At 39.1% G+C, this 26,678-nt stretch overlaps 1 long non-coding RNA gene across 1 annotated transcript; it reads left to right on the top strand.

Moving 5' to 3' along the window:
* Nucleotides 1-10,830: 10,830 nt before the first annotated feature.
* LOC131541441 (uncharacterized) lies at nt 10,831-25,542 on the top strand. Its single transcript, XR_009271508.1, has 3 exons — nt 10,831-10,965; nt 13,777-13,957; nt 25,118-25,542. It is a non-coding gene; the product is annotated as an uncharacterized LOC131541441 (long non-coding RNA).
* Nucleotides 25,543-26,678: the final 1,136 nt, after the last annotated feature.

The raw sequence follows: 26,678 nt of genomic DNA, 5'->3' as shown, positions 1-26,678 counted from the left end.
CTTCAGAGTAAGAGCACACTCTACGAGAGGTGTTGCTTCTTCCTGGGCATTGGTGCGGGGCGCCTCAATAGCAGACATCTGTAGAGCTGCCGGCTGGGCGACACCTAACACGTTTGCAAGATTCTATAATCTCTGTGTAGAGCCCGTGTCCTTCCGTGTACTCACCTCAGGTGGCCAGTAACACAGGACCCGCTCGGTGTCGATCACGCTTGCTGCGCCATTCCCCTCTACGGATCAGATACGTGTGCTTTTATTGCTTCTCAGTTCAGTTCCCCTTGGCGAACCCTGTTGAAGTTTCTCCCGCACCCTTGGCAGTCAGGCGTGGCGGAGCGCCAGACGCCAGATCCAGCACTCGTGTGTTTACCCAAGGTCAGCCCTTGTGCTGGGCTAGGTGCCCGTGTGTAGCGATTCCCCTTTGGATGATCCCACATGTGTATTTTCCACGGTACGGCTCCCCTCACGGTGAGCCCGTGTCTTTCCCTGGCAGAGACCTTCTGCTGTCTCTGCTGTGTATTGATCTCACCCCAGGCTGGCTGAGTCTACCTCAGAGACTTCCATATGTAGTACTGCCTAGGCCAGTCCATATGTGTAATCTCCACATGGTACTTCCTTTACGCAGGATGTGGCTTCCGTAGCATTCCCCTACTTGGAGTACACTTTCCCAGTGTTATCCATATCCACTGTAGGGAACAGCAGTGGCTGTCATCTCTGCCTAAGCCCTGTCCTATCTTCCGTCCCAACTGGTGTGGGGGGACCTGCCGGCTTCCGCAGGGCACTGGAAGGGGTCAGCAATAGTGGTGTTTTCCAAGGGATCCCATTAGTCAGTCATACTGACGTTACGTCTAACGTGACTGACTGATAGGGAACGTCTCGGTTACGTATGTAACCCTCGTTCCCTGAAGGAGGTAACGGAGCCATAACGTCCGTCACCACAGTTGCTGTACCACCGCTGTACGGGCGGGGCACACAGTCTCGGCTCCTCAGCGAAAAACTGATGTGCGTTTGCACGCACTCTCCTTTTATACCCGCGCTGCGGGGCGGGGTGCGCGTGGCGAAACACGCACGCCAACTGTCATTGGCTTGTTTTGTTAACACTCGAAGGTGATTGGGCTCTCGGGCGAGATCCCATTAGTCAGTCACACTGACGTTATGTCTCCGTTCCTTCCTTCAGGGAACGAGGGTTACATACGTAACCGAGACGTTCTCCAATCCGAGTGATGGAAATGCAAATTTCAAAAAAGTTTTTACGCTCGCTTGAGGACGTTTTGAACTTGTGTGAAAAACAGTTAATGCGAATAATTGGAGATGGAAACATGTTTGGCGAATAAATTCCTCCATGCACATCAAAAAAGTCATTTGGCTGTGCGAACAGCAGGCATCCACCTCCGAAAGCAATGACTTGCATTTATTGTGTTTCGTCTGCTCGCTCTGAGGTGCAGGTAATTTTTTATATATGAAAATTATTATATTCTCCTACTTTTCCTAGTGATATTTAGTGCCAGTTTATCAGGAAGTGATGATTTTGTTCTCTTTGATTCATTGGATGGATACAGTGCTTATTTGCAAATGTATTATGCGATATGCGAAAGTTTATCCAGTTTCTTCAGGAATTTAAATTTAGGTGGTTTTTACAAGCAGATGTTGCACAATGTTGTTGCATTTTGACAACATATAGATCGTTTCAATATGGCAGATGCGTTGACTTGTCTGGAGCAGTTGAATGTGGATTCTACCTACATATATATCTATGGTGTCAAATACCGAAGCTGGATTGATGGACAATGCCTAGATTGACAACAAATGCCATTTAAACAACACATTCCACATATAAAGCTATCATATGACTTCAGAAGACTTGAGATGTAGTGCACAATTCATGTTTGACTGTTTATGATGTTTTTCTTGTCCTTTTTGAAGCTGGACAGACACGAGTTGTGACTACTGTATGGAAAGAGCTTTTAAAAAAATGGAACAATGAGTGAACTGCTGTGCAATCACGCAAAAGCAAATGTTCATCATGTCAGATTCCCCCAGTGACTTAATGAGACAAGATTATAGTTAGGCATGACTATAAAGAGCAGAGCATGAAGGAAGATTTGAATTATCCTGAAGATTTTTGTCATGGACTCCATAGATTTTTCCTCTGTATCATAATTGCAGGTGCTGAAGCAGTATGAACAAACTCTGTTTTGTTTAGTCCATTGAACTGTCATGCTGACGTCTTGACATGAGAAGAAATGCGCATCAAAGACCGATATTCCAGTGAAGAGGAATCCATCCAGGAATCGTGTCGTGCTCTTTGACATTGAAAAGCAGAACAAAAGCGAACGTCGTTTTGAACCTCAGTGCCTCCACAGGTTTGTTTACTGTGTTCTGTTCCCTCTTCATTTCAATAATGAGATGGAATATGAGAAAGTAGAACACCTTAATTAATTGCTTTGAACAGTGTTACTCTATTACAGATCCAAACACTCACAGCAAAAGATTTGAATCCTGACCTACCCCGACAAATTAAAATCATCAAACGCATAATCGTTAGCTGACGTGGTGTGCTTATTAATTAGTGGTTTGTGCTAATGCGAGCATCACCATTACTATTGTTCATTCTTTGCTTTAGTGATTTGATTGGACCCCTGGCCTGAGGTATTAACACATATATCCAACTTGTTTATTTTACAAACAAGACTGATGCCTAAAAATTTGCAGTGTGGTGGAGAGACCTGACAGCCTCATAGAAACCATTCAAAATACCATAGTAACAGCCTAGCAACACAATAACAAACACCCAGAACACCCTGTTCCAAATGGAACACTTCATGTGCACTTTCGGTCTTACGGACCTACAATTTCCGCCGCATACGCGTGTCCGTTAAGTCTACGGCCGTTTCTCAATATGCGTTCTTGTCTGTACTTGTGTTCTTGTGGACTTGTGAAACGTCAACAGTAGTCGCCCAAGTACTGTTCCAATTCAAAGTTCACATCTAGCCAAGTACAGTTCAAATCCCCGGATGTGTTCTTGCTCCGCCCCTTTTATCAAGGATGCATCCAGAGGTGACTTGTGCGAACTTGAGGCACCCAGGTATCCCTGAATGCAATTCGCACCAATAAGCGCGTGTTAATGGCGGAAGGGGAAAACCGCAAAATTTTCAAAATATTACTGTTATTGTGTCATGAAATGCCGTTCTAAAAGTATTTCAGGCGAGAATGTAGTTGTTTAAAACTCAAATCTGCGGTTTATTTATAAAGATAGCACCTATTTGAAAATTTGTTTCGCCGATTTCGTAGACGTGAGCTCTAAGCGATCACCGGGCGCTCAGTGCTCATGTATCCGCCGAAAGCAGCCTCACCGCGGCTAGTCCTTCTGACATTTGCCACTGGCTCTGATGTCTCTGTAGCGGTTAAACATGAGGTCAAATTCGTTTTGAGTATGTCTAACAGGCGATCTTTGGTCTAATGAATCTATTATCTTCCAGGTCATATCGTTTTGGCTGAGCACAAAGTTATGTTTCATAAATTATTTATTTATTAATCGTAATACAGCGCTTATTTTGTTAACGTGACTGAATTGTTTGCTTTTGTCTTCATTTCCTATTACATAAGTCACTTATACTTTATACTTATACTTTTATAATGGCTATTATTGTTCATTAAAACTGACATTTAACAAAAAAGGCAGAGTTGTGCTTGTCATATTTCATTTTATTATACAAACAGTGAATCAGAGTATATGTGTGCACATATTACCTAAACCGCATATTAACATTTTATATTTTTAAAATGAAAACGAAAAGAGGGTTGTGTTTTATATTTTGAAGAAAACGAAAAGGGAGTGGTGTTTGATATAATTTCGTTTTATTGTAATGCGTGTACATGTTGCATGAACCACATTTTTGGGGCTATTAATATTTTAAATGAAACAGAAGAGAGGCGCTGTTTGATATAATATTATAGAATATTATAGAACGTAATGTATGTACAAAAAGAGGCAGTGGTGTTTGATATCGTATTTCGTAGGGTGTCCCAATCGTCATTTTAGCATTCAGAAGGGTGCTCGCGAGTGCCCCCTTTGCGGCCGCTTTGCACCCTTTATCCGCACTTCTGCCGAGCCCACACTGGGGTGAGCTCTGCAGCAGACTTCTACCCAACAGTCAAAGCGGCATTACGTCACGAAAGTGCAAACTCAGAGAAAGACCACGAGGGTTTAGGGTGCGATTTGAGACAGGGCCATAGTAGCAACACCCTATCAACTCTCTGGCAACCAATCAGAACACCTTAGCAACTGCCTAGCAACCATCTAGAATGCTTAGAATTCATACAGAACACTAAAGCAACTGCTTAGCAACCACCCACATCACTCTATTAGCCAGTTTAAACAACCAGCAAAACTCCCATTTTCTTCAGAAAACACAGAAATCAAGTTTTCATAGTTGTCCACAGTATATAATCGCACATGTGTAACTCTTTGCTCTTGACTTCCAGGATAAAGGCCCCCTGGAGCCTCCCACTCATGCAGAAACACACCGGCTGAGCTGTCAGAGAAGCCAGCGGGGCGAAACGCATCGCTCCTCGACCGCGTCTACATGTTAAACATAAATTGATTGTTTTCTGTCCCCTTTTATCATCACCGCAGTCCTCTTGTCTTTCTGTCAAGGGCGGCCCATTGTTAAAAACAAACCTGATGTCTCTGCGCTCCCCCACAATTCCCCTTTTTCCTGGATCCTAGACATCTGCACTATGGGGCTGTTGTCAAATGTGTAAGCCACCTGCAGCTCAGGTTGGAGAGATGACTTAGATTTCTTGCTCTCCACCTTTCCACACTTGTCATTTGGCATCCTCCACCCCCTGCTCGGTTTTAATGGTGTCGTTCTCCTGAGCTATTCTTGGACATCTATGATACACTCCAAGTGTCCACCGTATAGCAACACTGTCATTCAGCCAGACAAAAAAAAAATGTTTGAGCTCTGTGCCATGTGCCTGTGCTGAATACCAAACAGTGCGGTTGAGTTTCAGGGCACATTTTCAAACAAATTGCCAAATGTGGCTTGCATTTAACCAGTGCTTTAGTAGGAAAAATGAAGTTATTTATTGTCAATTATAGACCTTATAGCTCCGCATATGGAAGGATATTCCGGACAGTTTTTAAAAGGAATTGTTTTCACTATGTGAATGCAGAAATTGTGACAAACGCAATTGCAAATTTTGCATTACCGTTTGCGTTTTCGCTTTTGCGAATGCACAGTGACTGCCAAATTTCAAATAGAAAAGCAAAGTCCATTTGCAACTGTATTTCCCATGTCTTACGAGTTATGAGCCTGTCATATTTAAATAGCAATATTAATTACCACGTCTGCTTTTTCACTCTCTCTGTGTTGCGTATGTAACCTTCCAAAACTCAAATGGAATCGCAATTCCTTTAGCATTTGAATTTCCGATGCTTTACACAGAAACCTGTCAATCAGTGTCAGGGTGAGACTATACTATGGGACGTGTTTGTATTGGGAGGTGATGTCACTCACAGACGATTGTCCCTAGCAATTCTCTGGCAACCAATCAGAACACTTTAGCAACTACCTAGCAACCATCTAGAATGCTTTGAATTCATACAGAACACTAAAGCAACTGCTTAGCAACCACCCACATCACTCTAGTAGCCGGTTTAAACAACCAACAAAACTTCCATTTTCCTCAGAAAACATAGAAATCAAGTCTACATAGTTGTCTACAGTACCGGTATATAAAATCTCCCTGGTCTACTGACATTTGTTATTACATCTGCTTGGAACATTAAAGTGCATATGATAACTTTTGTTAACTCTACAGTAAATAAATCCACTTTACCAGCTAATTACTCTTCAGCAGTGAAGCTATAAAGCTATTGTAAAAATGAAAGTTCAAAGACAAAATTCTAAAGATGGCTGCATAAGGTCTATACTATGGGGCTGTTGAATGCTTAAGTTTGATTGGTTGGCAAATGTTCTAAGGCATGCAATTATTTTCAAGGAAACACATGGCTAAAGTAGTTCCAGGTAGGTCTTGTCCACATTACATGTCCATATCACTTTGCCAAATGATTTCAGTTATTCCAAAGGTCCTTACAGCCTGCAACAGCAAAAGAACCAAAACCCTTAACGACACTGACCAAGCAAAAAACAAAAACAAACAAACAAAAAAAAAAACAAAAAAAAAACAGTAAGATAAAAATGGCTAAATATTTTAATGTTTTAGCAACAAAAGATTGTTTTACTATATATATGTGCCGAAAGCACATATTCTATTTCTTCCATTCCCATACAACACGCACACATGGAAACTTACACATCATGCACACACACATGAATGTGTTGTCAGCAGTCCTCTGACAATTTTATCAGTAAAATAGTTTAGCAACTACATGACATTTCTCACTAGTAAGATAATAAAAGCACTGTTCTTGAAGCAGACAAACTTACGGTTATTAGTAAAGACGTTGCTGCTGAACATTGTAGAGAGACGCACAAATTTAATTCACAATTCACACAAACATGCTTCTCTCTCTCTAATAACTACATTAATAACTGCATTAGTTGCTAACTGCTATTAACTGCCTCCGTTATTAGCTGTAAAGTGACATTTTGGATTTAGCAATGGAGGCATGGGATGAGATGCATAAGAAATTAGCTCTACACACCAGAGTGTTGTAAGTACAAAAAACTGATGTCTTGAAATTCAACATCTGAACATTGTCTTGAGGTGAGCAGAATAATTGACTCTGATCCAGTGAATTCTGAGAAGATAATGCATATTTCATGTCGTGGATGCATTACCACCTCAGGTGACATCTATTCTGTAATAATTCAACGGACCGGAGACAATTATTCCTTACTAATTGCACAGTGTGTGAGGAAAATATGTGAAAGTAGTGACTGTATGAAAGTAGTATTGAATGAAAACATTTTCCGGTAGCATCTACAAAATGGCATTGCATTTCGAAAGCTGTTTTCTCCAACAAGTACAAACTGATTCACCAAATCATTTGAGTCATTACTCTATAGTGTTCTCAGACTTTTTTTTTTTAAGCTTAATAAATGTTTACGATGTTTAGATTCAATTATAGAGTGTTGAATTTGATTGATTTTCTTGTGTTTGTACCAAATAGAAACTAATCCAATGAAATATGGGTCTGTTTGTCACACAAGTTACTGAAAGACTCATTTGGTTTTGGTTTGGAACAATGTGGGTGAGTAAATGGACTTTTTTATCTTTTGAGTGAATATTTTCTTTAAACTTTACAAACGAGTCTGCTCACGAATCCAGAAACAGACAGACCACAGAACCCATTTAACCCTGATTAATAATTCAAATTGTTCCCACAGCTTGACTCAATAAGACAAATTGGGGCTGAATTAGAAACACCAGTTTTTCATGTTTTCTGCAAGCGGTTATTGGCTTTTGGAGAACTTTCAAACAGTTTACTTAAAGAGAAGCACAAATGAAAAGGATGGCGATCGATAATTGGGAGAACGCTTTGTAAGGCAGATTGATGAAATGAGCTTCAAGAAGAACACCGCCTGACCATCTCTCTTAATGTCAAATTGGTCAGCTGTGACTCTAATTGTGTTCCTGTTGTGAGTCTTTGAACTAAAAAAAAAAATTAAATTCTATTGCGAACTGACTTCTTGGAGAATGATCTCTCAAGCACAATTTTAGTGCTAAAAACAGCATAACATAGTATGGCAAACATTTTTTTGTTCCTGTGCTGAGATATTTCCTACTTAAAAAGAAGGGTATTGAAGATATTGAAGGGCTTAAAGCAGAGTTAAAGATATGTATTCATTATGATTTTGTGTTTTCTGTAGGTTTATTTTAGTATTATTTACATTTTACAATGAATTTGGTGTGGTAACAATTTTCACTTGATTCTTTTTTTTTTCTTGTAAGAAATATTACAATAATCTTTGCTTTATTTACTACTTCGCAAAATCATTTTTTAAGTGTACTAATATTATTATTGTATTTATTAATATTTAATATTTATTATTATTTATTTCGTTTTGTTACTTCAGTTTATTTGATATTTTTCAACATTTTTATATTCTATTTCAGTTAGTTGTAGCTTGCAGGACATTTCTAATTTTTATTTTTAGTTTAAGTTGTTCATCTAATATTTATGTGTGTTTTGTTATTTCAGCTTTATTTTAATTAACAAAAAAAGATTTCTATTAGTTTTTGTTAACAATAACAACACTTGAGTCGTATGAATACCTTGATGTCCCATCAGTACTTGTTTTTGTCTAAACAGCATCAGAGAGGTTTTGGGGGGAAAAAAGTAGGCCACTCTTTGGACAAACAAAACACAGGAAGTCATTCTGGTAGCTATTTCCTATGGGGTGGAAGTGCTTTAAAAATAAACAACTAAAAGTTTAATGAAGAATGCATTAACAATTCCTTGTATCTACCATTACATTGTCAGTCCACAAGTAATATTTATTTAAAATACTGGGTAACATCTCCAAGGTTGCTTAACCTTCATGTCTGCTTTAGGAGTTGTGTATCAAAAATGAGATATGACAGCAGCACGTTTATTTGTTGATTTAATTCTCTTGATGTTGTGATTGTGATTATTAATTTAGATAAATGGAGTTGTGCATAGAAAAATTACCTAAATTGAATACTGTAATCAATAATTTCAGTTACTGAGTAATTAATTGTGCAGCCCTGCTTGATGATGAACATTTGCATACACCCTTGTGCTGAATATGGTTTTATGTATCCTGTTGTAGCCCTGTTTTCATGGCATGTTCATAGAACTGTTGTCTTTTCATGTGGTTGTTTAGTGGAACAAATTAATCTTATATCACAAAAACAACAGTATAGATAAACAACAATTCCAGAGCTTTTATTGCTTTTAGTCTCCGTCTGACACATATACAGCCTCCCACAATGATGGCCCACTTTTTTCAGAGGCCTTGGTTCCAGAAGTATTTTTCCCCATTGGTTTTCTCCTTGGAGATTTTATACATTTTGTCAGTAAAAAATGCTAAGCCATCAACCAAAACAACCTGGTCTGAGGTGAATCATTACAAAAATACAATGCATATATATATATATATATATATATATATATATACACACATATATAAATATACTGAAATAAGTAACTTATGCTCAAAAGGCTACATTTAAGTGATCAAAAATGCAGTAAAACAGTAATATTGTTGTGAGATATTATTACAATTTAAAATAACTGTTATGTATTTAATGCATTTAAAATGTACTGTGACTCAAAGCTGAAGAATCATTACTCCAGTCCCTAGTGTCACATGACCCTTCAGATATCATTCTAATATGCTGATTTGCTGCTCAAGAAACATAGTTATTAATGTTTAAAACAGTTGTGTTGCTTCATATTTTTGTGCAAACACTGATATACTGTATATATATATTTTTTTCAGGATCCTTTTAATAGGAAGTTTAAAAGAACAGCATATATTTTAATATAATGTATTAATATAATATAATATATTATAACATTTATAATATTTGCACACAGTGTTTACAATATTTATTTATAAGTAAATTGCTAAATAATCAGATATGTACAAAAACAGTATATAATTGAATTTAGAGATCAGTGAGAGTGTATGCAGAAAGGTTTACATATTACTGTTAAAGGTTGTTGTTGTTGTTTTTCCATTGAGAAAATGAATGGAATTCTTATTTTGTATGTATCCTACTCGGTGCATGCAAAAATGGCAAGAGCTTTCATAAGCTGACAATGTGATTGGTTGACTTTACAGAGCTCTCAGGAGTCAAGAGTGCATTTTTCAGTTCACTGGAAACTAAATTCTTGTTTACATGTTCTCAGACTGCTACAGTGAGCAGGGATGAAGTAGTATTTTCCAAGAGTTTAAAGGTTTGTGGCATGAAATTTTGTTGCATCTGAAGATTGCGCGCTTGCTTTTCACCCACACGCTAAGAAATGCAAATTAAAATAAATTGGATAAAGTGCAGTTTCTTATTTGTGTAAGAAAAACAGCATCACCCATCAGCACCCTGTTTCAAAATTTACATACTGTCAGGCACGAGGTAGACAACTGCATCAGTTCCTGTCGAAATCCAGGCTGAGTGCTTTAAAATGGCTGTCAGGTGAAAGAACTAGAGTGCATCGTTCGGAGCGGTTGAGTCATATCCTATCCCGAGCCGTCACGCGTCAGACTGAGAGTGTTCATTAATGTGAATAAATTCCTCTGTGCTCGTTTCTCCTGCAAGGTCACAAATGTTGTGTCAGCTTTTGAGCTGAAAGCTTTTGTTTTAGCTACAGACTCTCTGAGCTCTCTATCTGGATCCTAATGTGTTGTCTCCTGATATCAACGAGCACCTGGAAAGCGAGTTAAGCCATTTCAGAATTGTATTACAAAAGATCAATTTTCCAATGTCAGTGACATTAGATATTCTTCATGAGTTATTGACGACCTTATCAGGGAAAGTGTTCTGCCATTCTTCGCAGGCTGTTGCACATGAAGTTTATTCAAGCAGCGAAGAGGCATTCGAGTCAATCTGTAACAGCGGCAAGCCTGAGGCGTATAGCTAAGTGCTGATATTGAGCCAGACACCCATAACTCCATCCTTAAAGTAATAGTTCAGTCAAAAATGAAAATTCTGTCATCATCTCTTCACCCTCATGTCATTCCCAAACCCCAGGACTTTATTTCTTCTGTGGAACACTAAAGGAGACATTCTGACATCTGCTTAGGCGGGTGTCAAGAAGTTCAGTGTAGAACAACTTAAATATTGGTCTGTTTGTCACACAAAGCTGTCACATTAAACTTGGAATATTGCATGCAAACTGAATGGACCACATTTGTGTTCTTTTTGAAGCAAATACAGCACCTAGAGTTTGATGTAACTGCATGGAAATGAGGGACCAGTACCAGTAGCCTACAGCTGAAGATCTCTTCTATCAAATGATTTTACAGTGACATGAAGGTGAGTAAATTATTTTCATTTCACAGAATTTTCATTTTTGAGTAAACTAATCCTTTAACTAAATCACACACTGCTTTTAAATTTGCAATAAATAAATAAATTAGCATCTTTTACATGTCATTGAAACTTTTCTAGCATGTGCACTTTGTAAATCCCTTACCAAAAAGTAGTACACTTCAAGTTTATTTTATTAAGTATAGTTAAGTAAAGTTCAAGTATATTTTTATGTAGTAAGTATACAAATATCAGTGGACTAGTAGTATACTCATAAGTGTACTATTTCAATACTCCTTGGGACTAAATTGGCCCACTTTCTAGTATATACAAGTATACTTTTAAGTATACTTTAAGTATAACAGTAGTAAACTTTAAGTACACTAGCTTTCATCAATGTTTTTAGCTTGTACTGCAACTATACTAAAAGTGAACTTATAGGTATACTGATAGTTTACAAATTAAATACTTGTAGTAGCATTTTTAGTACACTTTGAAGCATAGTCTCAGTAAACTACTAGTTTAGTAGTTTTATACTGTAAGTATACTCATAAGTTTTCTTTAAGTGAACTTTACATCATACTTTAAGTATACTGCTATGTCCCTATTTAGATATTAATTTGTATATATTTTGTTATATGAATGTCTGAAGATACAAAACATCAAAAGAAAGAACAGGGTATCTGCTTGTAAACTAAAACATTTTATTCTAGCTTCATGCATTCTTTTTTTAAACAGTTGAATGTGGGTAAGTTTCATAAATTAAAAAAAAAAAAAAAGAAAGAAAGAAATAAACAACATTTTGAACAAAAAGCTGAAAAAAGACTATGAACTGGATTCAGAATGATAATCAAAACATAGATGGAGTCGATCAACACCCCAAAGCTTAACGAGTCATTATTACCTCTTCATTGGTTGACATTTTATTCCATAACGTTACACAGTTTCGATGCTGTTTATTTATTGTCTTGGCTTTGTCACGGAATAAAACACATTGTCATCAGAGTTGTTATTGTAATTAAAACTAAAATGTAAAAAAACCCTTTTCATTACTTAAAATAAATATTAGATGAATTAAAATAAAATGTAAAAAAACCCTTTTCATTTAGTTTAATTTAAAGCACTAAAATAACTTAAAGGTCCCATGACATGCTGCTTTTTGGATGCTTTTATATAGGCCTAAGTGGTCCCTAGTACTGTATCTGAAGTCTCTTTACCGAAATTCAGCCTTGGTGGAGAATTTCAGCCACTACGAACCAGTCCCAAAATGAGCTTTCCTTAGGACGTGCCATTCCTGTGTCTGTAGCTTTAAATGCTAATGAGGAGGAGAGAGGCGGGGCAAGGTGGAGGGTGGGTGTGTGGCCTTAACCAGCTTGCGCTACCATGCACTAATGTTGACAGCGGATGTATCGCAATGGCTCGTAGACACGCAGTCCTTCAAGCTTTTCAGTTTGACCCAGAATCTGATCCGGATGGAGAAACACCGGATGAAGAAGTTGCAACTCAGCGGCTACAGCAGGATGTCTCCGAATGGTTAGTTTAAAATATTGTGTCTGGATACGGTACTTTAGTTGGTTGGTTTATGTATGCTGTTACAGTTATTATCATGTAGCTAATGCTAGCCATAGGCTCAGATGAAGGAACTAAAAAAATACTTCGGTGTTCATTTGTACATCCAAACACTGAGCAACTGCCATGCTTCGCTCGTTTGCAAGCCATGATGACTCTCGAGGAAAAAAAATATTGCGCTTGCCTCGCATGGTAGTAGCTCATTTTCTCATGGGTGGGCAAAGCAGAGAAAGGGGAGGTAACCTTTCCCCGTATGACGACATAAAGGGAAGATTCCAGATTGGGCCATCTGAGCTTTCATTTTCTCAAAGGCGAAGCAGGAGACCCAGGGCTCGGTTTACACCGATCGCCATTTCTAGCCACTGGGGGACCATAGGCAGGCTTGAGGAACTCATATTAATGTTAAAAAACCTCATAAAGTGACATTTTCATGGGTCCTTTAAACTAAATAAACTGAAATTAATAAGAATAAATAAAAATGGGCATTTAAAAAAAATACTTAAACAGGCAAAACCACAACAAAATTACTAAAACTTTAAATAAAATTATAGTGAAAATATAAAAATAAAACTAAACATCAACTCAATATATTAACCAAAACTATAATGGCATATATAAATATCGGTTTGTCCTAGTTTATGCTTCCATGTTTATGTTTACTTGAAATAAAATAAACATTAAAATAAACATATATAATTGAAACTAAAAAAAAAATTAAACTTTCAAACTTTCTATTTCAGCTAGCTGTCAAGGCAACATGTCTCATTTTTATTTAGTTTAACTTGATGTGGGCTACTAAAATAACTAAAATTGAAATTAAAATGAATGAAAGCTACTCTCTCTCTCTATAAAGAAGATATATATAGATAGATAGATAGATAGATAGATAGATAGAAAGGATAGATAGATAGATAGATAGATAGATAGATAGATAGATAGACAGATGAATGAGTGAATGAATGAAAATAACACACAACAAAATTAGTAAAACTTTAAAACTGAAAATAAAAAAAATCATTAAAATCTATAATGGATTGTATTTTTAATTTTTTTTTATTTTTGTAATAGTATCATAATAATAGTATCTTAGTGACACTAAAATAAACGCTGCTTTCACACTATGAGGCCAGTGCAGTCGAGTGCAGCTGAAAATCTTGAAGCTATATCCTCTGCAGACCTTTCTAGTTTACATTTATTTCATTTCAGTTTATTTGTACATTGCTTTTCACATTACATATTGTTCTGCAGCAGCTTTGCAAAGAATCATGCCTTCAGGACCCTGGTGAGAAGCCGAATACAACAATGGCATGAAAAGCTCCCTGAGAACACTTGTGAAATTAGTGGAGAGAGACGAAGAGGCAGAAAAACAATGCATTCCGAGTTTCTACAAAAGGCATTTGTTGGAATGGAGCTTCTCCCTGAGTAGGCGGTAGGTCCTTGAGTGCTTACCAAAGCACCAGCCGCAGCAGCAGATGGAGCTCTCAGAGCACAGACATAACTGCCTTTGGCCGCTTACGGTTCTGGGTGGTCCCATGTGGGGTCCATGGGGCCCAAGAAGATGATGGACACGATTCTTTAGGGAATTTAAGAGTTTCCTTTTTGTAGTGGTCTCTTATATATTAAACTGACATCGAAGCACATATATTATCATCCAAAAAACACTTTATTCTTAAAGGGATAGTTCAACTTTTTGAATATACAAGTTCTGTTTTCATATACAAACAACATTAGACCCTGTTAACACTGACACAGACAATCGAATATGTATATGAGTTTGTTTCTTCATCAGAACAGATTTAAATCAGATTTCATCTGCAGTGAATGGGTGCCATCGGAATGAGAGTCCAAACAGCTGATAAAAACATCACAGTAATCCACAAGTTGCATGTTTCATCAAGACATTTTTAACTTAAAAATTATTATTCTAAAATATGAGTGCTAAATTCATAATATTGCTAATAAATAAATAAAATTTATTAAAAGATAACAATAAAAAGATGCATTACATCATATTCAGGAGAGAAATATGCACAGGTCAAGCAATGAAAGCGAAAACAGTCCAAATATGCAGGTGGATTTTAATGTGAGAGGACAACAGGGGATGGAATTTTTCACCGGAGGAAGCGTGATTATGAACCATGAACTCAGATTTTGGCCTGGAATAATGCTTTAAAGTTAGAACACCATTAAGATGGATTTGTTTCTTTGAGACATGAAGGTTTTTACTTCACAAGATTTGAATTGATGGACTGGAGTCATGTAGATTACTTGTGGATTATTGTGATGTTTTTATCAGCTGTTTTGACTCTCTTTCTGACGGCACCCATTCACAGCAGAGGATCCATTGGTGAGCAAATTATATAATGCTGCATTTCTCCGAAGCTTTTCTTATGAAGAAACAAACTCATCTACATCTATTATGGCCTAAGGGTGAGTACATTTTCATTTTGGGGTGAACTATTCCTTTAAGAACTGTTCAAGAAAAAGCCTTTTGACAAACCATGTTTAAGGACATGCAATTGCGACACTGAGATGGTGTAATAGTTGGGACCATCGCTGTAAGGAGTGACCCAGCTCTCTCAGACACATATGATCAATAAATCTCAAGTGGTCTGAGCCAGTTTCAGGTGCTTTAACTTTCCAGGTAGATTGTGCGCTGAATTATGAACGTGTCACACCTCCATGTAGATTAAAAACTGGAAAATTAATACACTTTAGGTCATGTAATCTTTTTGACCCAGCTCTCTCAGACACATATGATCAATAAATCTCAAGTGGTCTGAGCCAGTTTCAGGTGTTTTAACTTTCCAGGTAGATTGTGCGCTGAATTATGAACGTGTCACACCTCCATGTAGATTAAAAACTGGAAAATTAATACACTTTAGGTCATGTAATCTTTTTCCCCCCCTGGCTGAGTTAATGAGACGGAGACAAAACAATCAATTATGGCTACATTGTTTGTCCTTCAAAGTGTCCACATTAATGAGTTTCCAATCTTGTTTCTTACACACTTGCACGCGTATCTTTGACCTCCACCACTCTACCGAACACAACAATGGTCCAGTGACTTTAAGCATTTAGGGAAGTATACCACTTCATATATGTATTTATTGACCAATGCGAGTCCAATTCCAATTGCAGGACAAATCAATATGTATAGGAAGTATATGCTGTATCGATTTGCACCAAACAACAAAGAGGTGAATCTCACAAAGAAATGTCTGGGTCATCACCTTCAAAAAATTAAAAATTAAATAAATTAATTAATTAATTAATTTTAATAATAATAATAATAGTAATAATAATAAAAGTTGCATTGCATATAAAGAAAATCACATTTTTTTTATCAAGGTTATCATAATTATAGTTATAATTAAAAATAAAAACCTTACAAAATGTTACTTGAAATAAATTTGAACTAAAATAAAAATATATATATATTTAAAAAAATTATAAAAATAATAATAATAATATAATATATATATATATATACAGTGAGGAAAATAAGTATTTGAACACCCTGCTATTTTGCAAGTTCTCCCACTTAGAAATCATGGAGGGTCTGAAATTGTCATCGTAGGTGCATGTCCACTGTGAGAGACATAATCTAAAAAAAAATCCAGAAATCACAATGTATGATTTTTAACTATTTATTTGTATGATACAGCTGCAAATAAGTATTTGAACACCTGTCTATCAGCTAGAATTCTGACCCTCAAAGACCAGTTAGTCTGCTTTTAAAATGTCCACCTCCACTCCATTTATTATCCTAAATTAGATGCACCTGTTTGAGGTCGTTAGCTGCATAAAGACACCTGTCCACCCCATACAATCAGTAAGAATCCAACTACTAACATGGCCAAGACCAAAGAGCTGTCCAAAGACACTAGAGACAAAATTGTACACCTCCACAAGGCTGGAAAGGGCTACGGGGAAATTGCCAAGCAGCTTGGTGAAAAAAGGTCCACTGTTGGAGCAATCATTAGAAAATGGAAGAAGCTAAACATGACTGTCAATCTCCCTCGGACTGGGGCTCCATGCAAGATCTCACCTCGTGGGGTCTCAATGATCCTAAGAAAGGTGAGAAATCAGCCCAGAACTACACGGGAGGAGCTGGTCAATGACCTGAAAAGAGCTGGGACCACCGTTTCCAAGGTTACTGTTGGTAATACACTAAGGCGTCATGGTTTGAAATCATGCATGGCACGGAAGGTTCCCCTGCTTAAACCAGGCCTGACTTAAGTTTGCCAATGACCATTTGGATGATCCAGAGGAGTCATGGGAGAAAGTCATGTGGTCAGATGAGACCAAAATAGAACTTTTGGTCATAATTCCACTAAACGTGTTTGGAGGAAGAAGAATGATGAGTACCATCCCAAGAACACCATCCCTACTGTGACGCATGGGGTGGTAGCATCATGCTTTGGGGGTGTTTTATGCACATGGGACAGGCGACTGCACTGTATTAAGGAGAGGATGACCGGGGCCATGTATTGCGAGATTTTGGGAACAACCTCCTTCCCTCAGTTAGAGCATTGAAGATGGGTCGAGGCTGGGTCTTCCAACATGACAATGACCCGAAGCACACAGCCAGGATAACCAAGGAGTGGCTCTGTAAGAAGCATATCAAGGTTCTGGCGTGGCCTAGCCAGTCTCAGACCTAAACCCAATAGAGAATCTTTGGAGGAGCTCAAACTCCGTGTTTCTCAGCGACAGGCCAGAAACCTGACTGATCTAGAGAAGAGTGGGCCAAAATCCCTCCTGCAGTGTGTGCAAACCTGGTGAAAAACTACAGGAAACGTTTGACCTCTGTAATTGCAAACAAAGGCTACTGTACCAAATATTAACATTGATTTTCTCAGGTGTTCAAATACTTATTTGCAGCTGTATCATACAAATAAATAGTTAAAAATCATACATTGTGATTTCTGGATTTTTTTTAGATTATGTCTCTCACAGTGGACATGCACCTACGATGACAATTTCAGACCCTCCATGATTTCTAAGTGGGAGAACTTGCAAAATAGCAGGGTGTTCAAATACTTATTTTCCTCACTGTATATATATATATATATATAAGAAACATTTCTCGATTTTAATTTGATGCACTAAAATAATTTAAAGTAAAATTAAATATAAACAGGAATGAAAATGAACAGAAATTATATAGACAATAAAAATCAAATACGTATGACTTTTTAACGCAAATTAAAAGGAAAATGTAAAATAAAAGATATAAATAAAAAAATAAGTAAAAACAATTTATACTAGAAAACCACTGGTTTAAATCGTGATTTATATTTATGACAATTAAATTTGTTCATGACATGTTCTCCTAAAAAACGAATGTGAACAAAAATGTATTTGTGTGTTTATTTATTACAAGTATACATATATTTGTACTTAGTTTAATGCATTCTTTTGCATGGTATTAATGAGAAAGCGTTTTAAGTAATTTTAAATACTTTTTAAATTAAATATAAATCGGTATGTATTTGTTACTCAATTAAAATTTTATTATTTTTGTGTTATTTTTATGTATTAAAAATAAATAAATAAATAAATCAGATCAAACAAAATCAAACGGAAAAAAAAATTCACGACACATGAAATAATATTTTTAGGGTTACAACTCTCCATATGACTAAAGGAAAAGATGAATTAATGTTTTCTATAAGCTTGTGAGGCAGCATAGTGAAATTGCCTTTTCTGCAGGGAGCTCTTCGATCATGGCCGACTCGCACTCACAACAGGTTCCTCTCTGGCCAGACAGAGGAATAATGTGTGGATGTGTTCATTTGCTTTGAAGGCTGATGGTCAAAGAGAAATTGTAGTGCACTGGGAAAGACGAATTATCTCTTTCCTGAGTAGGCCCTCCAATGAGTTGAGTAAGCACAAATAGGCAAAAATGGAAGTTTCTAGTTGGGCAGTTAAAGGACAGAAGCATGTTTGTGGAGGTTACAGTACACATCAAACGGTCCGATTACACTGTATTTACACTCACAATCACCTGGAAGATTTTTAGTTTTCGAAATAACATAATGCTACTTTAATCACAGGAACAATAATGATAATAATTAGATTTTTACATTTCCTGAGGAAAATGTGAGTGGTATTACATAGTGGTGAAAAAGAAATACACTTTATTTTTCACTTGTTATTAGGGGAATAATATAATTTAAAGAATACATATACAAGTGTGAACTAAATGTAATGTTTTTAAACACTTAATTGCATGTTTGCAATTAAATGAAAATATATTACAATTGAAATTTATATTAAATGCAATATGAAGGTGCAAAACCCATTCTGACCCATCTAATTATTTGACCCATAATTTCAAAATTGAAATACTTGAAATATGGTTAAAGTTTAACTCTGAATAAACTAAATAAACGATGAAATAACATTTTATATTCAGTCCTATTTAAATATTTGTGTAATTACAGATAATGATGAATTTGAAATTTAGCACATTTAAAATATATTTACTACACTATGGTTAAAACTAAAATCAAGTACTTTACATGTGCTTTAGTATGTTAGTAAACTCATCAAAATAAGTGTACTTTTTAAAGCACAGCAAACGATTATTAAAACCAAATGTAATTTAAAACTTCTAATTTACCATTATTATAAAGTTTACCTCTTAAAAAATGAAAAAAGAAAATTGTACTGTAATTTGAAAGAAGCATCTGCTTAATGACTAAATGTAAATGTTGTGTAATAATGCAAATGATTTATTGTGCCGAAATGTAATATTTAGTGTTAGGGATTTGTTGAATCTCAACTTTTAACCTCACAAATAAATGGATAATCCACAAAAGTGTTGTTATTTCACAAGTATGTGAAGCAGTAGTGCCTAACTAGTGGAATGAATGCCATGAGAGAGCGACTGTATGCAGTCTGTGCTGTTAATTATATATGGCTCGTCTTTAAGATGCTTCCCCATGTCTGATTGACCAGACCCAACGGTAATGACAGCTGAGGTCACTGTATCGACTTCTGCCTCTATCCCGCCGTGCATTGATATTCCCAAAAGCCCTCCGGCATTTTAAAGTTATTCTGATTGATTCGCTTCACCATTTTCTATGTTGTGGTTATTATTCCATAGTAGGTTCTGGAAAAGAAAAAGAACATGAGAAAGAGTGAATATAAAAGGAGAGAGAGAGGTGCAGGAAACACAACCACGTTTAGACCAGGGCTTCTTCTGTCTATTATTTATTTTTATTTTTTATTTTTTTGACATGCTGCTCTTTGAAACTAGTAAAACTTTATAGAACTTGAACAACTTTTGTACCCCACCAACATCCAATTATCTAGTATTGTTATTAAAAATAAATTTACAGTATTCATTAGATGCTTTTGTCCAAAACAAAAAAAGTGAACACCAAGGAGCAAGCAATATTAGCCATGAAGTTATGTTTTTATTAATAATGACTGTTGATTATTATAACAAAAAAAAAAAAAAAAAAAGTTTTACTGGGTGAAAAATTAAAGCTGCAAATGTTCTTTCAGTTTTCTCTGATTTGTTATAAAATTATAAAAATTATAATTATATATAAATATATACATATATTTTATATATATATATATATTAGTGCTGGACAACGATTAATCGCGATTAATCGCATCCAAAATAAAAGTTTTTGTTTATATAATATATCTGTGTGTACTGTGTATATTTATTATGTGTATATAAAGACACACACATACAGTATATATTTTGAAAAGATTTACATGTATTTACATGTATATATTTATTAATATAATTTATATGATCTATAAATATATTTAATATATAATCATAACACATTTTTCTTAAATATATACATACATGGGTGTGTATTCATATATACATAATAAATACACACAATACACACACATATATTATGTACACAAAAACTTTTATTTTGGATCCGATTAATCACGATTAATCGTTGCCCAGCACTAATATATATATAATAACAACTTTAAAGGTGATTTTCTCAATATTTAGACCTTTTTTGCACCCTCAGATTCCAGATTTTCAAATAGTTGTATCTCATCCAAATATTGGCCTATCCTAACAAACCTACATCAGTGGAAAGCTAATTTATGAATCTCAATTTCGAAAAATTTTCCCTTATGACTGGTTCCCTATCTGTCGGTCACTACGAGTTATGTTGTGACGGCATTAGGGGATTCACTTGGGAGCCCCAATCATCTCTGACTTTAAAAGAAAACGCCAATGAATATTGGCTTGTGGATTTTGCATACCTGAGCCACTGCCCGTGCATACGGGTATAAATAGGCGACAGGTGCATCCACTCATCAGATTTTTGCTTCGGAGCCGAGTGGATGAACGTGTTGATCTCCACAAAGCCATTCATCATCTGTCTGGAAGCTGTTCTGGTTGGCGTCACGGTGCGAACAGCGATGTCCCTGTCTGCAGCGATTCCCTGGGCACTTCAACTAAAAGAGCAGATTTTCTAAAAGAGCAAATCACGGTCGGTTCGCATCTTTATAAAGACGCAGTCCCGGCCGTGTCCTCTTGGTTGCAGTCGTTTCCTATCCTCTGTCGACAGCCACGATCGTTGTCTTCAGTGACTGGGCATCCAGCACGCTGAAGCTGCGTTCATGGATGGTTTATACGTTCGTTTTGAGCGTGTAACCATGGCAGCGCTGCGATCTCGCCTCTCTCTCCTCACGGGGATGGGAGGGGCTCCCTCTGTCACTACCCGCGCTGGCTTCTCTGCCACGAGCAGAGAACCATCGGCTAGTGCTCTGGGCGATCTGAGGGTTACAGTGAGAGCTTTCCGCCAGGCCAGTCCCCACGGACCTTTCACTCCTCCCGCAGCAGCTGTTCTGTGCAGCTCCCCGATGAGTCTGCTGTGCCGTCTTACGGCGTGCCCAGAGTTCCATTCAGCGCGCCGATAGAGGATTAGATGTCGATTGCAGCATCGGGGGATGGGCAATCGTCCTCTGAGGATGAAGATTCGGACCCAGAGCTGATGGCTGTGCTTTCCCGGGCCGCCGCGAGCATCGGGCTGGAGGCGTGCACACCTCTCAGTCCAGAGCCCTCGCGGCGAGATGATTGGCTTCTCGGCACGGGCCGTTGTTCGCGACCACGCCCTGCCCTGGTTCCTTTCTTCCCGGAAGTGCACGAGGAGCTGATGAAGTCGTGGACGGCCCCTTTTTATGGCCAGAAGCAGGTCGTCTGCCTCCCCCATCCTTGCTATCCTCGATGGCGGGCGGCTAGGGGGTATGTTGACATTCCCCAGGTGGAGAGTGCGGTTTGCTCGTCACCGTGGGCGCCCTCTAGTGTCCTCCAGAGCTGCTCCGCCCCGTGCTGAATCGTCACCTAGGTCGGCGCGTCGAGCCTCTCGTGGGAGCGTGGCGACCCCCGTGTTCCAGCTGGCCCCCGATATCGTCCAGGGAGCAGATAAAGCGGCCCTGACATGGGCAACCCGGAGATGTGGGAAGCTGCTCGATCTCAGGAGATGGCGAGGACAGCACCGCTCCTTCCCCCGAAGGAGGGAAGGGGGAGAATCATTTAATTCTGTTCCGCCACTGGCTCAAGGGAAGAAAGAGCAATTTTCCTTTCCTTCGGGTTCAGGTTGGGAGACGCGATGCCTCTCCACGCATCTCTGGCCAGTCCCCCTGGGGACCTGGGGAGTTCGGCGGGGATGTGTCATAACACGACGCCTTCTGTACCATCCAGCTCTGCTCCCCTCTGCTGCACCACTGTGGGCATGTCGATTGTCCCTTTGGTGCCACTCGCACGGAGTTTGGGGCATGGCTTGCGCTGCCCAACCTGTCCTGCTGGCACAATCCGACTGGGCTATGCGATTCAGTTCGCCAGGCGACCTCCCAAGCTCAGCGGCACTCTCGAAACTTTGGTGGCAGTCCGAGACGCACTTGTCTTGTGTGAGGAGATTGCTGTCCTCCTGGCAAAGGATGCAATCGAGCCGATCCCTCCAGCCGAGATGAGGCAGAGGTTTTACAGCCCTTACTTCATCGTACCTAAGAAAGGCGGTGGCCTTCGGCCAATCCTGGATCTGCAAATCTCGAATCGGGCCCTTCTCAAGCTCCCATTCAAGATGTTGACGCAGAAGCGCATCATCAGATGCATCCAACCCCAGGATTGGTTTGCAGCGGTTGACCTGAAGGAAGCTTACTTTCATGTCTCGATTCGCCCTCGACACAGGCGTTCCTACAGGTTGCGTTCTGCATGACATTGCAGTACAGGGTCCTCCCCTTCGAGCTCTCCCTGTCCCCTCATGTCTTTATGTAAGTCACGGAGGGTGCCCTTGCCCCGTTATGGGAAGTGGGCATCAGGATCCTCAACTGTCTTGAGCATGGCTTGTGCGCGAGAACAGTTGTGCAATCACAGGGACCTGGTGCTCCGGCACCTCAGCCAGTTGGGGCTTCGGGTTGAGCAAGCTCTTCCCCGTGCATATAAACTATTTTCTCAGTATGGAGTTAGACTCGGTGAGTGTGCTGATCTGCCTGAGTTCCTTCAGAGGCAGGATGGTGGTACCACTGAAACACTTTCAGAGGCTCCTGGGGCATATGGCATCTGCAGCCACAGTCTAGCCGCTCGGATTGCTTCATATGGGACCACTTCAGCACAGGTTACACTCCCGAGTCCCGAGATGGGCATGTCACCGTGGTACAGTTAACGCGACCTTCACGCCAACGTGTTGCTTCACATTCAGCCCCTGGACGGACCTTGTCCTTCTCCATCCCGAGACAATCCAGCTGTTCTGGAGTCGATTCGGGGAAGCTCAGGCAAACCCGGATGCCTCCCACTAGTCCTCCCACGGCCAGTTGTATGACTCCCTGACCGAGGCCCCCTCGGCACAGCAGCTGGTGCGCAACTGGCCTTGAGTTTTACGCAAGTTTGCGCTTCCCCCAGTGAGCCTTCTCGCACAGACACTGTGCAAGGTCAGCGAGGATGAGAAACAGGTCCTGCTGGTTGCACCATTGGCCCACCCGGACTTGGGTTTCGGAACTCATGCTCCTCGTTACAGCCCCTCCTGGCGCATCCCTCTGAGGAAGGACCTCCTTTCTCAGCGACGCTCGGCACCATGTGGCACCCACGTCCAGATCTTGGAACCTCCATGTGTGGTTCCTGGATGAGACGTGGCAGACTTGAGTGTTTTTGTCCACCGGCGGTGGAAGACACTTCACTCAGGCCAGAGCCCTCTCCACAAGGCGAGCTCTTGCCTTGAAGTTGAGTTGTTTGCGATCTGGTGTTCTTCTCGCTGAGAAGACCCTGAAGATGTACAATTGGAGTAGTGCTTTCTTCCCTGCAGGAAAGGGTGGAGTGTAGGCTGTCACCCTCCACCTTGAAAGCGCATGTGGCCGGTCCCTGGGAAAGCACGATCTCATCGTCAGGTTCCTGAGGGGTGCCAGAAGGTTAAATCCTCCTAGGCCACCCCTGGTGCCCTCCTGGGATCTCTCTATCGACCTGCCTCAGAGACCAATTTCATATGTAGTACTGCCCCAGGCCTGGGTCAGTCCATATCAGTATCTCCACATGTCACCTCCCTACGGGCAGGATGTGGCCTCCGTAGCGCCCTTCTCTGGAAGGCTCGCTTCCCCATCGTTACTGCTGAGCTGTAACAATGAATAGGAAAGACTTGAAGCAATCTTTCATTGATGGTCAAAATCCCTTCAAAATTCTGTGGTGAAAGGAGCAGCGGCTTGTCTATCTCCAGCAGCGATGTACTCACCTGTGGTCCCTGCAGGTACCAAGGTCAGCGAAATTGCACTGGGGCGATGGGAAGGTTACGACCTTTGCATGGCATTTGTCTGTCACGCGCTTTCTTGTCAACATTTGCAATGCCATAAAGTTGTGACGGGGTTCAGGTTGTGCCACTTTCCATGGACCCCTAATGTTGTCACGACATAACTCGTAGTAACCGACAGATAGGGAACGTCTCGGTTACGTATGTAACCCTCATTCCCTGATGGAGGGAACGGAGACGTTGTGTCCCCATGCCACAATCTTGAACCATCGCTGGGTGCCAGGGACACGTTCTCTGCTCCTCAGCGGAAAACCCGATGAGTGGATGCACCTGTCGCCTATTTATACCCGTATGCACGGGGAGTGGTTCAGGTATGCAAAATCCACTAGCCGATATTCATTGGCATTTTCTCTTAAAGTCAGAGATGATTGGGGCTCCCAAGTGAATCCCCTAATGTCGTCACGACATAATGTCTCAGTTCCCTCCATCAGGGAACGAGGGTTACATACGTAACCGAGATGTTTTGTGGTCCAGGGTCACAGACACACACATATATATATATATATATATATATATATATATGTGTGTGTGTGTGTGTGTGTGACCCTGGACCACAAAACATCTCAGTATATATATATATATATATATATATGTTAGTAACAGTACGTAGAAAACTGAAATACCGAAATGAAGTAACCTTTTTTTTTTTTTTTTAAATGACAGCGTATATTCCAAGTCTTAAGGCTATACAATAGCTTTGTGTGATGAACAGACCAAAATATAAGTTGTGCTTCATTAATAATCTGTACTTTTCCCCGCCAAATCTCATTTGCATGTGTTTATTTTGCCTTTAGATGCATTGCGGCAGGTTTGATTTCATTGACATGGTTCTGACATGTGAAAAATGCAGTTGTGATGTCAAAGCTACAGCAGAGGAGAAGATCAATACTTCAGAAGACTAGCACACGAGTCACATGGTGAGTCATCTGATTCCCTTTACAGAGACTGTAACAGAACTGCAACAATGAATTCAACTCAAATCACCATTTGCGTTCACATAAAAGAGCTGACGTTGAGTTTAATTAAGTCTTATTGGCATACAAAGAGCTCATATGTTTGCATATTCATCTGAGAAAGCGTTCAGTCCACGACAGAGATGATTTGTACCATTGAACCATTTCTGTTTTCATCTCTCTTTGCTCGTCTTTTTAAAGAGGATCAAGTGCCACAGCAAAAAAAAAAGAAAATCCTTTTTAAAGAAAGTTGTCAGGAGATTCTATCTCACAAGAACCAGCATCCCCGCCAAAAACAGTCTTTGCAGAGCTCTTTAAAGTCAGCTCGTAAACTCATTTGTGCCACTCCACTGATAACATGTGGATTTGAGGATGTAATTTGATATTTTCATTTGACCTCTGATCTGGAACAGACCTCTAACCGATAGAGTGCTTGATGTTTCAATTGCGTTCTCTCTCCCTTTTCAACCTCTCTTTTCAAAATAAACAGCTGATGTAATTCAACAAGTCTTAAGTAATCTCCAAAAGCGGTGTTTTTTTATTTAAGCCCAGCGGCGGGGTTATCGCTGATTCATAGTCGGGGCGGCAGCGAGGTGCATCTTCAATTTAGTTGCTGTGAATTGGCTAGCCATTGGAGATCGTTTTCTGGCTAATGTTGTGCTTCCTGGAACTGATGACTGTAAATTGCTCCGAGGCAGAGATGGTTATCACCCCAGAACCTCCCCAGGGGACAAAAGACACAGGGCTGGTCGTGATGGTTAAATTATACACCACGCTGACTTTTTTCGCATTGTGAAAGGACGATTTGGCTGCGTAAATGCCACTTGTGTGGAACCGGGAAGTTGAAGTGCTTCACGTGGGAGAAAAAAAATTGCAAACTAGGGCTGGGTGGAATGAGTTTGCGATATAGCTGTTGGTTGGTTGGACTTCATTTACATGTCAGAACGAATTTGGGTAATTTTCCATGACTTTTCCAGTCATTCAGATCAGTTATTTTAGTATTATTAATATAATATTATTGTTTTGGTTAATATTTTGAATTACATTTTATTTTTATATTTTCTGTTTTCACCTCAATTTCTGTTAAAGTTTTGTTAATTTTGTTGTGTTTTTGTCCATATCATTTTTAATGATTATGATTATTATTATCATTATTTTTTTAGTTTGTTTAGTAACTTATTTTAGTAGTCTACTTCAGTTTAAACTGTACAAAAATGAGAAATGTTACCTTGATAACTATAGCTGAAATTAAATTAGGTTTTTTTTCCCAAGTAAAGAAAGTGTTTTTTAAAATGCTTTTAGTTTTAGTTAACTATAATTAGCCAGATACAGATTATACTTAAACAAACAAAAAAAAAAATTATACTGATTACATTCACAGAGCAATATCGACCCAATTAAA

Source organism: Onychostoma macrolepis, chromosome 05, assembly GCF_012432095.1.
Source record: "Onychostoma macrolepis isolate SWU-2019 chromosome 05, ASM1243209v1, whole genome shotgun sequence".
NCBI classification, from domain to species: Eukaryota; Metazoa; Chordata; class Actinopteri; order Cypriniformes; family Cyprinidae; genus Onychostoma; species Onychostoma macrolepis.
This window is presented reverse-complemented; position numbering and strand designations above follow the sequence as displayed.